Source organism: Cataglyphis hispanica, chromosome 5, assembly GCF_021464435.1.
Source record: "Cataglyphis hispanica isolate Lineage 1 chromosome 5, ULB_Chis1_1.0, whole genome shotgun sequence".
NCBI classification, from domain to species: Eukaryota; Metazoa; Arthropoda; class Insecta; order Hymenoptera; family Formicidae; genus Cataglyphis; species Cataglyphis hispanica.
In genome coordinates this window covers 6564805-6580059 of record NC_065958.1, presented here as the reverse complement: position 1 = coordinate 6580059, position 15255 = coordinate 6564805, and the positions used below count along the sequence as shown (strand labels likewise).

At 40.5% G+C, this 15255-nt stretch overlaps 1 protein-coding gene across 2 annotated transcripts in view; it reads right to left on the bottom strand.

The window, feature by feature from the left end:
* The window catches only part of LOC126850015 (homeobox protein OTX2-like), a 50000-nt gene extending 37274 nt beyond the window's left edge, over positions 1 to 12726 (bottom strand). For both annotated transcript variants that reach the window (XM_050592598.1, XM_050592599.1), the window contains exon 1: positions 12149 to 12726. The gene's annotated coding sequence lies outside the window, so the exon portion shown is untranslated. The remainder of the gene's footprint in view (positions 1 to 12148) is intronic.
* Between the last annotated feature and the right edge of the window lie 2529 nt (positions 12727 to 15255).

The window sequence follows — 15255 nt, the reverse complement described above, 5'->3', positions numbered from 1 at the left end:
TTTAACGCCAAACGAAGTGTATGAATAATAACGAGCTTTTAATTCGATTCTAATCCATGAAATTCGATATCGGAATTTGTATTTTTTTTCGATATTTTTATCGAAGATAGACAGAATATATTTTTAATAAAAAAAAAACAAGTGTCATATACATGCACACGCATACACATTAAGATTGACGCTATGTATTTTTTTATTTCAGAGCCAGATTTATAAATTATTAATTGTAATATTATAAAATTTTGCAACAGACGGAGGAGAGAGAGGATATAGAAAATTATCGTTGGAAATAACTTTGCTCAATGCTAATTAGCATGTCCGACTAATTCTACGGTCTAAGCTCTATGTGTATGTGGGTTCTCTTTCTTTTTCTTTCTCTTGATTTGCATAGCAATGCGATTACATAATTATTTCTACGCTTACAGACTTTTGCGAGTCTAAACAAATGTGCGTTCGAAACTAATGTATCCCCAGTACATTCCTAAATAACAGCTATTCGCACCTAATTAATCTTGTATATTTATTGCATCAGATTTATAAATTATGAACTGTGCGGTCATTGCATCTCGTGCAACTCAATGAATTTTATTAATTTTAAATATATCTTTACATATCTAATCACTTTAGATCTAAATTTATAAAATTATAATCAAAACAATATATAAAATTAATCAAAACACGAAATATTTCAAAGAAAAACCGTCTACACATGCACATATGCGTTTCTCTCAAAAGATTCACCAAAGGAACAAGCTGCCAAACAAGAAATCAGAAAATTCTGCGCAAATTCTCTCGCAATCACAAAAAGCAAATCAAAAAGTTTACGCCATCATCTGGCTTTTTCAAATTGCACGATTCAACGCCCACGATTCTATATTGAGCAAGAGCATTACACATTCGTAACCGAGGATTTTCATATACTACGCGAAAAATTTGGACGTAAGTGCGACGTTCTTGGCAATGGCTGATCTCCTCGGGATCCTTATGATGCTGGCTGTACCCCATACACGGCACCCCGCGTCTATATATAGATGTGGGACAAATGCGCACACCTATAAAGGATATCCAGCGTGAGCGTGGAACGAGCCTTGAGCATATCATGGTAGGAACGGAATATGGGATGGCACCGGAGATGACACATGGTCCGGCCGCCGGTTGCGCGTCCTCCACGACGACGAAGGTAACGGAGATAGTCGGAGAAAGAGAGAGAGAGAGAGAGGCCACAGAAGCGCGACAGAATATACTCGACACATCGAAGGAGCGAGGGAGAAAGAGAGAAAGAGTGAAGAGGTGAAGAGGAAACGGAAGGAGGGAAAAGAGGGAGGTCGGTTAGTTCTCTACCGCAAGCCGTCGGCGCGAGAGCACAGTAGCGGCAAATACCCATAAATATAAAATATGTCCCTCCTTTTCACCCTTTTGCACGCACACCGACACTGTCTCCCTCTCCCTCCGTAATATATCGATAACCATATACACGCATCTCTCCACCGATGCAGCGAGTTTCTCCGAGGGCTCCGAGTCTCCTCTCTCTTTCTCTCTCTCATACACATACACACACTCTCTCTCTCTCTCTCTCTTTCTCTTCTCTCGTATTCGCCCTGTCCGAGAAGATCGCGCTTATTCTCTCCGGCCGTACCTTTTTTCCAGCGGCTTTTTCTTCGGTTCTCTTACTCTCTCGCTACTATCCGGCCTCAACACCTTTGTGTACGACATTCCTCGCTTCTTCTTTCCTCTCATTCTCACACCGTACCCACGCCTTTCCCCGCTTCACCAATTTCTCATCACCTTTCTTTCTCTCTGATTACGCCGACTATCAGACTCTCGTTCGTTATCTTCGTAGAAAAGATTCAGCGCGGTAGACGTATCTTTTCCTTTTTTTTTTTTCACCCGCTGTTATTGCTCGCGCGGCTCGTGATCTATACCTGAGAAAAGAGAGAGAGAGACAAAGAGAAGAGATGGAAGAGAAAGGCCGCTTTCTGTTTCTCTTTCTCTCTCTCTCTCTCTCTCTCTCTCTCTTTCGGCAATCTCTGTGCTTCTGCAGACGTTCGCCGCGATTATGGGAAGCTGCGAATGCCTCCGTGTGCGCATGCGACGGTCGCCTTCGACATTGATTAATCGGGTAATTAATTGATGGGGAGCTCCTAAGAAGCCGCTGCTTCTCCTGAGAAGATGCGAGTAAAAACGAGAACTCTTCGAACTGGTTCTCCGTTTTATCGAGAATGTCGCGCGTGCGAAAATTAACGAGACAATTCATTATTTTGCGTTTGCGACAAGTCCGTAGTTTTTCAAAAGACACGATGCAGATCTCTGCGAAGTGGTGAGAGAGAGATTTCAACATATTTTTTTTTTTTTTGCAAAGAGCGCATTATTAATTTATAAAAAATACAGTATAAATATATAATCCTTAGCTGCAACAGTCTAAAAAATATATAATTTTCTCGAATCTAATAACAGTGTTATATTGCGGATAAATGGGATTATAAGAATCAATCAGATTAAAACTTTTGTTCAACTAAAAAAAAAAAAGCATGTTTGGGCATAAAAAATAATCTAACAAGTAATTTAAATCAGAAACAAACGACCACATTTTATTTAAAATTTATTTCATTTTTCAACACATTCATTGTTACATTTAACATATACGCGAATCGAAAAAACGATAGGAAACTCTGCAACAGATTTCAAAAATAAAATATTTATTTTCTCCGAATTGCAATGAACGAATGTACACACGATGCAATGAAAGATCTCGAACGCGTAGAAAAATGAAGTCGTATTTAAATCAAGCTCTTATAATTAGATTAATATTTCATGAGGATCTTTTGTATTTAGAGAATTCCTAGAATTTTTGACAAAATTCAGGAATTTTCGATAGTTAATCGACATATCCAAAATTCGTTATACAATAAACGAAATGTTTTTATAATTATATCGTGTGTAGATATGTTTACAATTTATAATTGCTCGTAAAACAAAAGGTCTTTTAAAGGAAGTAGTCTTAATGTTAAACGCCATAGACTCTCAAGAATTTCCCGCGAAATACAATCCATATGCATTTTGTGTGTTATGTGAAGTGTCCTCTAACCACTTACTAATCCTTACACCTCGATATCTCGCACACATTCTCGCATATGCACTTCGAAACACGTGCTTCTTTAACTATATCTCGGATATTCTGTCAATGGGTGTGTATACATTATTTTCCAAAATATTTTCTTGAAAAACACAAATATTTTAGAAATTGATTGTATTAAAATAAGTATAAGAAAATTTTTTTTTTAGACCGAATAAAATGTGATCGTATAAAATTACGTCAAATATACTTATAGCACGGTTTTTTTATCTTGTGTATGGATAAATTTTTATCTTCTTTAGTGAAAAGATTAAAGTATTAGAAGAGAGAATAATCGTGTTTTGCAACAATATTTTGTGAGTGAGGGTATCGACGAAATAAAAAGCTAGGAGGAAATATATCGCACTCGATATCGCGCATCCGTCCACATATTTTCCTACTCTCATCCAACTATATTACATCGACCATTTCTCTTATGATACGGTTTGCACGGCAACTAGCGCGAGGATACATTAGCAGGTGCGCGTCCAATAACCGGCGGCGGATCGATTCGTGTCAGAGAGAGCTTGCAATCGCGGCATCGCAAAATGCGATGCGACGTGAGAGAGGCAATTTAGCAGGCCTGCAATGACACCCGTCCAGTTTTGTTGTTGTCACTATGCCTAGCGTACATGTATCTGCGCAGGTTTGCAGGCGAGAAAACGAAAAAGAGCGAGAAAAACCAGGGAGGAGATGAGGAAAAAAAAAGAGAGAGAGAGAGAGAGGAGCAACTAGCTGTCGTACGTGAGAGAAGAAATCCCGTGAACGAAGCCGAAGGACGAGAAGCGGAGAAGCGGAACGACGACGAAACCCGTTCTCATTATTATATTCATATTCAGGCACGATGGGGCGAACCCTCCCCCTCATTCCGCGTCCTGCGCTCTCTCCTCTCTCTCTCACTCTCTCACAAGCCGCGGGTCCTCTTCCTCGACGGGCTACTCCCGTAAGGCTCTCACTCGCGCAGAGGAGGCGGTATAGATATAGCGGTATAAAAATCTCTATAAAAAGTTGAAAAGTGCCGCCGCCGGAGTTGAGGGGCGACAATGGATGAAATATGCCGCTCCGTTCGACCCTACTGGAAGCCTTAAGGTGCCGGACACCTCCTTACACCTGCGCGCGCGCGAGTCCTCGGCGTATTATAGCGCCTTATTATAAACCGAACCGACGGTTTCAGAGAGAGCATCTCGCCACGGATAGGACGCCTATCCACGAAATCGATGCGGCCTTCTACCTAGAATTATTCCCGCCGCCGCGCGAGACTGCGAGGCGTTCGCGGCGATTCCGTGAAATTTGGGGCTCTCTTCTCCTTCTCAAAAAAAAAAAAAAGACTCGTTTCTATTCTGTCTATTTTATCTCCTTTTTTCCTCCGTCTGGGTGAATAAGTGCTTCTTTATATCGTGATATGATTATGTAAGATAAATAAGGAAAGATAGATAAAGAATTCTAGCGATTGGCTATTATATATAAAGAATAAAGATATCGCGACTTTAATTCGTGATATAATATAAATGTGAATTTTAACAAAATTTCGTAGGAGAGTACGCAGGTATAATAATGATTTAAACTAGAGATATATACCGAACTTTTCTCAAATCGAAATTTTCTTCGATATAATTTGCCCGAGCGAATATCAACTCGCCAGGCATCGCCAGTTATTTTTTCATTTTGATACGCATACTACTTGTCATTATTTGTATAACTGTTGATCCTTTCCAAGCATACGAATAAATTAGCTCTTAAAAGGTCGCCATGATCTTTTCAACGCTTATATACGATATACGAAGCTATCTGAAAGTTTTATGCGCATGTTCGCAAGAATGTTGCATTGACTAGATGTAACAGTATCTGTTTACGTAAAATATATGATATTACGTATAATTAAAAACTTGTCATCTACATTTTATATGACGCAATTGCTTTATATGACACGTTACTAATAACATTTCATCCACTTGACAGATTTATTAATGTAAAGCAAAATATTGATGTGCAATGAAGTATGGCTCTCCATTAAGATTAATAACTGTTTCTCAAACTGCGAAAACAATATCGTAATTCTCTCGCGCGAATCACAGACGAATCGTAGACCCCAAGTTAGATCAAAGCTGCTAAATAAAACTCCGCCGCTCGCGATATTTCACAAAATGCACAACGGCTGTCGCGCTACAACAGTCGTTAATAATGATTTGTGCCCGTATCCCCCAATCCGTAGAAACGTCAGTAGTTCTATCTTCGATTTAACCAGGAATAGGATAATCAGTTTTTTTAACGCTTGATCTTTCTATTCAGATGCAGTCGCGGAAACGTCTCATATTAACTGTCATCTCCGCTGAGATTAAGTATAAGCAACCTTCGAATAAAAATGTGAATTTCATCATCTGTCCGACATTTTCCCTCTCTCATAGATTCGCGAATTGTATTTCATTTACTGCACTCTAATCTGGATCATCTGGATCATCTAAACTCTCCTCTCCTCTTTTAATAATTTATTGAGTCTGAATTATATATTTATTAAGTGTATAATAATTAATAAATATTATTTTATTATATTTTTTATTATACACACATATTATGTATATATATAATTAATATATATATATATATATATATATATATATATATATATAAAATTTATATATTATAAATTATCTATTTTAATACATGTTATGCCATATTTAAAAAGTAAAAATAATAATTATAAAAATAATTTTAAAAAAATATATACATGTCGGAAATTTGCATATTATTATTTTAATAGAATTGACATATTAATTTTAAAAATCATAATTATTTTTGGAAAAAAAGAGAAAGCTTGATTTAATTGTAATATTATAAATATTATTTTTGCTGCTTTGCATTAAATTGTTGCTTCTCTTTGAAGATACCGTTCTCCCGATTATTAAAATTTTTTGCATTCCACCGTCAAAACTTTACAATCGAACTCTTTTGACCAAAAATTGACATAGAACATGATATTTGACAGAAATTGACAGATGCATCAAATATAAGCAACGCTTGGCAACCAAATGTTTATGAGTCCCGGCAACTTTTTTCGTAGAAATGGTCAGCTTGCCCGACAGTTTTCCACGAAACTAATTGGCGCCGCCGGAAAAGAAGAGAAAAGGGAAAAGAGAATATGGCGAAAACTAAAAGTTCAGAGCATTCGTCATCGAAAGAAACCGGATGAGCTGATGGCTGTTTTCGAAAGCAACAATGAGGCGGGTTATTTCGGTCCAGGGGGTCTCTGTTGTGGTTACAAGAAAGATGTGTCCGTGTATGAACGTGGTTAGTACCTGTAGATAGAGTCTGTTAGCCTGCGCCGCATGAGACGCCAGAACGAGGATAATCGTCATCTTGCCTGTAACGGCGGCTCTTCGAATTGATTCGGAATTATTTGCAAGCCATACGGCCAAAAGAAAGAGAGAAAGAGAGAGAGAGAGAGATCAGATGACGCGATTGTCGAAACAGATTTTCTTTGCCGGACGTAAAATCCCCGAGGATTTTAAGAGAGGACAATTTGGCATATCTTAACTATTTCGCATTTTGCCGGCCTAAATCAGCGAATAAACGCACATTAATACGCATACAAATACGTTTATTTATGTAGTCACACGTTTCGAAGTTTGTTAAGCATTACAAAGTCTAATGCCTATATAAGACAAACACTTTACTAATCTTAGTAACCAATACTTTGTTGAAGCTAATGTCAACTTATCAAGTTATGTTGTAACCGGATAACGGCTTACTAATACTTATTCTGTATGATAGCACCTAAATTTAAAATGCCAAATTAAGTTAAATTTTGAAACTGCAAACATGTTAAAACTCTTTCCCCATGATAATTTGAAAGATGTTAAGGATTCTTATTTCAATGCAATACGTAACAGAAGGCAGATTAAGTGCGAGTCGCATCGACGATATACAACGGTATGCTTTTATCGTGAAATAATTTATTGCGATTAGATGAAGCAAGAGCATTTAATAGGCATAAAGTAGTGATAAAGTTCCGTTGAAAGTCTCGGACGAGTAAACGTAGGTCTTGCGCGGAACATTTTTTTTAAGAGCAGCCAAGGCGTTGCGAAATTTCGTCCGAGCAAACGCTTATGTCACAAGAAGAGCGATAGATGATGAACGTGTTTCCTGGACGCGACGTGAGGATGTGTCGTCGCTTGTAAATCACGGGACGTGAACGTGGACCAATCGACGCGGGGTTTTAATTTACGGCCGCATTACGAGCCAACGAAGCGCTGAAATGGCGCTTCGCCATTCATTGTCAGTCGCGCGAAGCTCGAGCTTAAATTGCGTAAGATTTATATCTCGCCTCCCTGGTGTTAATCGTCGCGTCCTGCCGGGCTCGCCGTCGAATTTCCGAAAAAATTTGACAGATTCCGCTTTATATTCCGAAGTAGACGAATATTCCCGGAATCGTTAAGCGCGAATATGCACATTATTCACTGAATATTTGCTACATTCAATTACAAATTTGGCGCACATCTCGAACATTTTATAATAATTGTTGCAAAATAGCAGAAAAAGATTTTGTATATATTTACGTTATTTTTTTTTTTTTTTTTAATTTGATTTAACCATGTTTTTAAAAATATTTTTTAAATAATTTATCATTTCTTTAACTTCTTGTTATTTACTTAATTATAAATCAGAAAGATATATTCCTTTAATATCATATAATATTTTACATTAATTTCTCCACTATAATTAATTCTTGATTTTAATTTTCTTCTCTATTCTTTTGCAAACTTTATTTATATATTTCTCTTTTTCACTTCTTCGTTGCACTGTCAGTATACAGTAAACATTCATTATCATGTGCGTTTTCAGGCATCTGAAAGAACCCAACTTTGGAACTGTTTTTATCTATCTGTTTACCATGAATCGTGTGAATTTTGACAATGTTCAACCGTGTACCAACCGCGTGAGCTCGACAATACGGATAAAGATAGCCGCGGAAGGAATTTCGTTCCGAAAGCTGTGCCCCGGACGCGACGGATCGGCACGAATCGGCGCTGACTCACTTGACGAGAGAACGCAGCTGGTACTACGGAGCCAGTTCGAAACGGTCAGGTCGGGCCTGACCCCGTGCTCTGGCCGTTACCATTTCTGAGTGACGTCTTCATGTCTGGCTCTGCGGGGCATTCCACGTTCTCATTGTGCGTTTGTCCGTCAGCCCGTTCGGTCGGGCCCGGACCGGGAGACGTATATCGCCAACCCCCCGTCGTCGGCCACTTCTCGCCGTGAAAACTTCGCGCGTCACCTACGGAGATGACTTGTGAGAAAAAGGGCACCACGAGAATCACCACGGGACGAAGATGACGCCGGTACTACTACCTCGCATCGCGAGAACCTTGCGGGGACGCGATACGAGTGAAAGTGAAGCCGGAGACGACGATGCCCGACGGCTCTGTCGCGACGTTGAAAGGCGTAATAATTAATCGAAATCGATTCCTTAAAATTGATTGCTTCTTCGATACTCCACTTTCATATTCAAATCAAATATCATATATAATTCAGACTTCGTGACTTTGACTCTAGTTATGTTAATTAAATGTATATGTTAATTACATATGTATTTCAAGAAAAAATATTTTTTGAATAATAACTTTGGGAAGAAAAATACCGCATTTCTAACATCTGCGTGATGACCGGATTGAGACCGGATATATTGGATATCTGATTCGAACATTAGTATGAAAATATATAATCCATCAAATACGTCAGCTAACTAGAATTAAAACAACTTAGTAACTACTAATTGATATTTATTGTTCTGTTTGATTCTTTGATAAATATAGATGCTTTGTTAGCAACATCTTAAATCTAAACATTAGAACACTGAGACAAACAAACAAAAAAATCTTCTACCTATACGACTTTCGATTCCTGAATTCGAATGGACCGCTCGGCAATTAAGATTACATACGACATTGCACAATAACAAAAAAGAAAACCAATTAAATTAACCTGCTAAAAGGTCACCTGTGCTAAAAGTCACTTGCTAAAATTTTTGATAAATAACGATTTGAAATGTCTCAAGTATATTCATTCATAATATCGTGGCCGGTTGAGACTGTAACCATCATTTTCGCCGGAAGAAGTTAATTTCGCGGTAGAAAATTGAAAATAAACTGGTGAACGCTCCGAAAAAAATCCATGTTCTCTGTTCGCCCAGGTTTCTCAACGAAGTTCACTTCGTGAGCGCGAATGTACTTGGCTAACGAGCGGCGATTTCGGTGCCAGAATCCCGATGCGATAGGTAACTAAACTCGTATTACCGATCCCACACCGCGGTTAGAACGGTCGCTGCTCGGCCAAAGAAATCGGTACAAAGATTGATGCTCTCGCGCGGCGCGTTTCACTCTCTCGCGCGGCCAGTAGCGGTCTTTATCGTCGAGAGGACGTCGTATAAACGCGGCGTACTTTTCGTGACGATTAGCGGGGATGACGTGGCGTTATGCCGACAAAAGCGCGAACGATGGTTTACCGCTGCTCGTCAGAGTGTACGAGCAGAGGCGGAGAGAAAAGACGGCGGCGATCCTGAATAGAGTCGATAAGGAGGTGGTTCACCGGCTAAAGCAAGGTGAGACGACCGGCGAGAGGTGTACCTCGTTAATTGGCGACAATTAACAGAACGAGCATGCGACTGGCTACCGGAGGCTACTCACGAGCGTGATACGTGCGAAAAGGCGCCGCGCCGCTTCCCTTTTCTTCCTTGCGTCCCCTTACGCAAGAAGCCGCTTCTCCGTGCATGCTCGTCGTCGCTTTCTTTCGGAGCGGCCGATTTCCGCGACTTCATTTATCAGAGACGCACGGTTGATCGAGGATTCATATAAGCGACGCGGAAAAAGACTTGTATCCACCATCAACCGTTACGCCAATTTCAGTCGCGCGAATAATGACCACAAAATTGCGCACGCACGCTTTTACGCTCTTTCATTTGCGGTTTGATGAAGCCGCAGTTGAAATTTTAATAAGCCGATCTACTTATCCATATAATCATCGTTCAACTAAGATTATTGTCAAGATTATGTGCAGTTTGATCATTTCTGCGAGCCGTTCTCTCTAAATGAACGTCCGCATTAATTTTGATAAGAAAATTATCGAAAAATTTCTATAATCTCGATCGTCGAGATATTTCATATTAGTGTCATTTTCAAGAAGTTAGAAAATAATTATAAAGTAAATAATAAAATAATAGTTTTTCGACATTATTTTGTCTTTATTACTATATGCAAAGATATAAATTTTTTATTACTATATACACTTATAATGCATTATTAAAAATATAGATTTCAAAAAATGTTTAATTAAAGAATTATCTACAATGTGCGCTTGCATATCGCAAATAATCGCTTTTACATTATACGCGACGCGTAACACAAGAAGTCAAGAAATGTCAAGAATGAGGACATTGACCTCATGTTATACGAGGAAATTTACAACCCCTAGACAAGCGTCAAACACCAAAATTTCACTCGTCTCACTAAAGCGGAGGTGGGTCCGAGGTTTCTCCTGTGAATCAAACGATCGGAGGGCGTGTCGGGATAATCGTCAGCGTTTCGACCAAAATCTAATTCGAGAATAGCCCACGAATTTTCACAGTGGCCTTTTTGTCAGCTATATCTTGACACCGTAGCAACAAACTTTGTCCTCTACGCCTTAATTTAAAGCGTCGTTAATTTTCAAGAGAACTATATGCAGAATGTAATTATTGTGGCATGTTTTAATATCATTTTTTTTTGCTGGCGATCTATGACAAAATATATTAATTGAAGTTATTTCCAAAAATAGAACAAAGAAACTTTACGGAAAATTTTAATAAATCGAAGGTTTTGATTGATTAAATTTATTGCGAATTGTTTTGAAAAAGATATCATTTTCAGCTATTTTTCCGAATATGCATGTAAATATATTTTGATTATCTCTCTTACTTAGCCTACCGACGGCTCAATGTGAGAAGAATACAAAAATAAAGCTTACATTTTACATAACGCTCTAATAAACATACTACGTATTAAATTTTGTCTCGAAAGCTTATATATGATTGGATTGACATTACACGAGGTTAGTAAACAAAAGGCGTGTTTTTTAGATTTCGTTATTATTTACGCTATTTATGAGATTTTCTTTATCAATATCACAACAATAAGTAATGAAATTTAAATTATATCATTTACAAATTTTTCTGCATTTAATATATGCGAGAACAATTCGATGATCGATTTGAATAAATATAAAAATCTATCATTCGATCGTGTCGCGCTTAAGAAAAGAATAAATTAATTAGATAAAGTTGAAGCACGTATACAATTTGAAAGAACATTCTTCAATGATTAAAATTGACGCTTATCAATTCATTCATGTATTATTAGAAAAATTAATCATATCATTTTTTAAGCTTTGACGGATCTTTAGAGATTTTTAGATAATATTATATAAGAGCAGCGCTCTTACATAAGACATAGGCAGTTCTTATATAAGGCATAACGTACTTTCAATTAATATTTACGATGCTTTTTTATCGTCTAAATATCTGCATAATATATAGTACGATACTTTATATTTTTCAAATATGTAATAATAATCATATTTAAAATTCAATATTAATTTACATCAGAACGTAACGTGTTCTAGTAAGAACCGCAGAAAAAAAACTGAAATAAAAATGTTTCGACACAATATCGTTATCGTCAAATAACATGTCAATACTTGATTGATACGCGAGCAAATTCTCAGAGTAACACGATCCAGTCTTCAAATCGCACATAAAGAATGTAGAGAATTTATATAAATAAATTACAAATACACAACTATAATATAAATCTTATAACTCGGCAATCGTGTTTTAATTTGTTCCTTCATGAAAGGGAAAATAGGAATGTCTTAATATATATGAATTTTTCAAAATATTGAAAGAGTCTCTTTCGATTTTTTTATCACAAAGTGGCGAAACTTGGAGCATTCAAAAGTCATTTTGTATTTACTTTTTACATAGTTATCGTCTGACAAGTTTTCACTTACCTTTCCCGATGTACTCTCGCTTCGTCTTTGCCCCGTGCCGGTTGGGGAGATATCCTCGGACGATTCGCGTAGATGCTTCCACTTCCTGTCCACGTCCTGCTATCGTCCTGCCACTGCCACGTGTTACTGCTATCGTCCACTTTACAGTCCTCTTTTTCTTCTTCTTATCTTCTTTGTTCCTTCTCGTAAAGTCGTCACTCGCGAATTATCTCAATGAACGGCGCGTGTCACTTCGAAAGTGTCAAGATTCCGTGAGTATCGCGATGTACCTCGTGATTGACGACGATGACGACGGTGATACGGATTTGTTATTATCGCGTTCCTCGCGGATGACTCAGAATCCGACGTCGCGTCGGGACGTCGAAAGGGAATATTTCCAATAAGTGACTACTCATTTCGTGAATGGTTGATCCGCCGTGGTCGCGGGTGTCGATGGACGCGTAAACGTGTCGCCGTCAACGTGGACTCGCGATAACGTCTATCTCGCGCGCGAGCGAGCGTTGCCACCCGGGTATTGCTCTCTCGAACGCCGTCGACGGCGTCGATCCTCGACGATGGCAGGACGACGACGCCGTGTGCTTCGTGGTACCGCCGTTTGGTGGTGCTCACGACGTGAATCCTGAATCGCTCGATCCCCTTCCTCTCAAATCCCGCGGTTACACGATCCCCACTACTGTCAACGAGAAAGCCTACCGACCTGCGTCTCCCCATGAACCCGCACGCTCCGCTCCGGGGACGCTGCCGTCGCGCGTCTGCTTGTATCCGTGATGCCGAGAGATACACGGCGTCACGACCAGCCGGGGAGAGAATGGGAAAAGAGTGGGGAAGGGAGGAGAAGGAGGGGGGAATGGAAAGGACAAGCAAGAGCGCGCGAACTATGGGCGCGAGTGTGTGCGCGGAGAAAGGGGGACGATGGGGGTAGGAGGGTGGAAGGATTCACTCACACAAACGGGATTCGTCTCGCTTCTGGGACACGCACGGGAACTCTGACAATAGCGAGCTCGCATGTGGTAGTCCTGGATCGTCCTGCCCTCGATACCACTCCTCCCGCTCTGTCATCGGCCTACCTCCTTTCGGAGCGCGATATGTGGAGGATACGCGTTCACGGTGTGAGCGCGTCTGTATGACGGAGAGGAGGTTCACCTACACCGATGAAAAACCCTGTTCGCCCCTGTTTCCCCCACGTGCACATTGGTTTCGCGTCGATGTTAGCGACGTACGGAGGTCCCGGATCGTCCTGCCTTTTGATGCACTCCCTCTGTTACCATCTCCCGGGAAAATATCCCACCATCGTGGCTAGGATATGCCGCGAGCGAATTGGTAGACTGGGGGAAGACGGGGAGAGGCAGCGCGAGGTTCGCAAGATTGGTCTCTTCCCTCTTCCTCCTCCAGTCTTTCGCTTTCTCTTTCCCTCTTCCCCCTCTTATTCTCTACTATTGTTATAAGCTCTACCTCGATGATACATAAGCGCGCGCGACCGCGCGAGAGGAGAATGGAGGAGACTGCGCAATCTCCCGATTCCCTCGTCCTCCTCCTCCTCCCGCCCCCGTGGATTCTATCACGATGGAACACACACGCATCATCGTGAGTACGTAAACGAAGAAACATGTTCGACATGTAGACGAGAAGAAAGAGGAACGCTGATGTGGAAACGGAGGGCGCGCTCTTAACTTGATCTCTTGCCCTTTTTTCTCCCATCCTGCCACCCCCGTCGTTCGTTGTTAAAGATTTAACGACGATCGTTGTAAATATCTATGCGCGACGAGGGAAAATCCGGAAGGTTCGCTCGCTCTCCGCGAGATGAAAGAGAAGGCGAGAGTTCGTTGTTTGTTATCCTTCGAATTAAATCTCGGATGTAACTTCGAAATTTTTCCATATAATCCTCGCCCTCTTCATACGTTCGCAATTATATCGTCGAACGAAAATTTGCCATGCGATCATGCCGCGCATTTTCGATAACAATTTTACGTTCTTTATCGTGCGACTCTTGGTTTTCGCAATGTTGACAACGCGTTTGTTACCCGCGGATGAAAGATACAGCGAGCGCAGCTTCCTCGCGCGGCTCCTGTTCTCCAATGGAAATACTCTGCCTCGATGAACAAACGCGCGCGCGCCTACGCACACACACACACACAGCTGATAGAGCACACATCTACGAGGCAACACCCTTCGCGGCGAGCCGCAAGGGCGAAGGGAGGTAAAGGATGGTGCACGTGCGCGCAGCCTCCGCATGGACCAAAATGGCTGGCGGCACGTGAGCCGATTGGTTCAACGGACGTGGCGAAGGCGTGGAGAGTACGCTCTCGGTGGCCGTTAATCGGTCGACGATCAAAATAAAGATCTTTCACGAAAGCTTAGCGAGTGGGGGAAGCGCGACATGCGAGAGTGGGTACCGCAGGGGTACGCACGTTACATTCATTATGAGCTTGGTAGGGCGAGATCGCGATAGTGGGGGCAACCATATGAACGGTGGGGGCACGAAGGATTTTTTTTTTTTATGGATCTCTCGCAACTGTGTGTCTCCCTTTCGTCTCGTATCGTACGTGTGGGGCGTCGGACGAAGTCGTGTGCGTATACATACACGTGTGTTGAGCGTCACGCGAGCGCGCGGGTACGCTCGGCGATCGTCATTAAGGGAGATGCTAATTGGTGGCAAAGCGAGGTCAGGCCAAAAGCCCGCGCGCGGCGTCCACGGACTTTTCGTGTTTTTGTTCCTCTCTTTTGTTTCCCGATACATGTGCGCCACTGTGTTTGGCGGAAGTCCCGGAAATTCCAGATATCTCGCGAACGTGATTCTGCGCGTCCGCTATTGATATCGACGGTTGACGGGATCACAAGTATAATGATGCGCGAGAGAGCACATGTATCAGTTTAGTTATGCCCTAGAGATAACAAACCTTGAAAAGTGGAAATCACAATCTAAAAAGAAATTAATTTGATCTGTTTTATTATCTACGAAATTAAAACTATTTATATTATTTTTCATATTTATATATATGTATTTTATATAATATATAATTTTCCAATTTTCTCTCTCTTTCTTTGTAAAATAATTGCAATAATAAACGTCTCTCTCTCTCTCTCTCTCTCTCTCTCTCTCTATATAT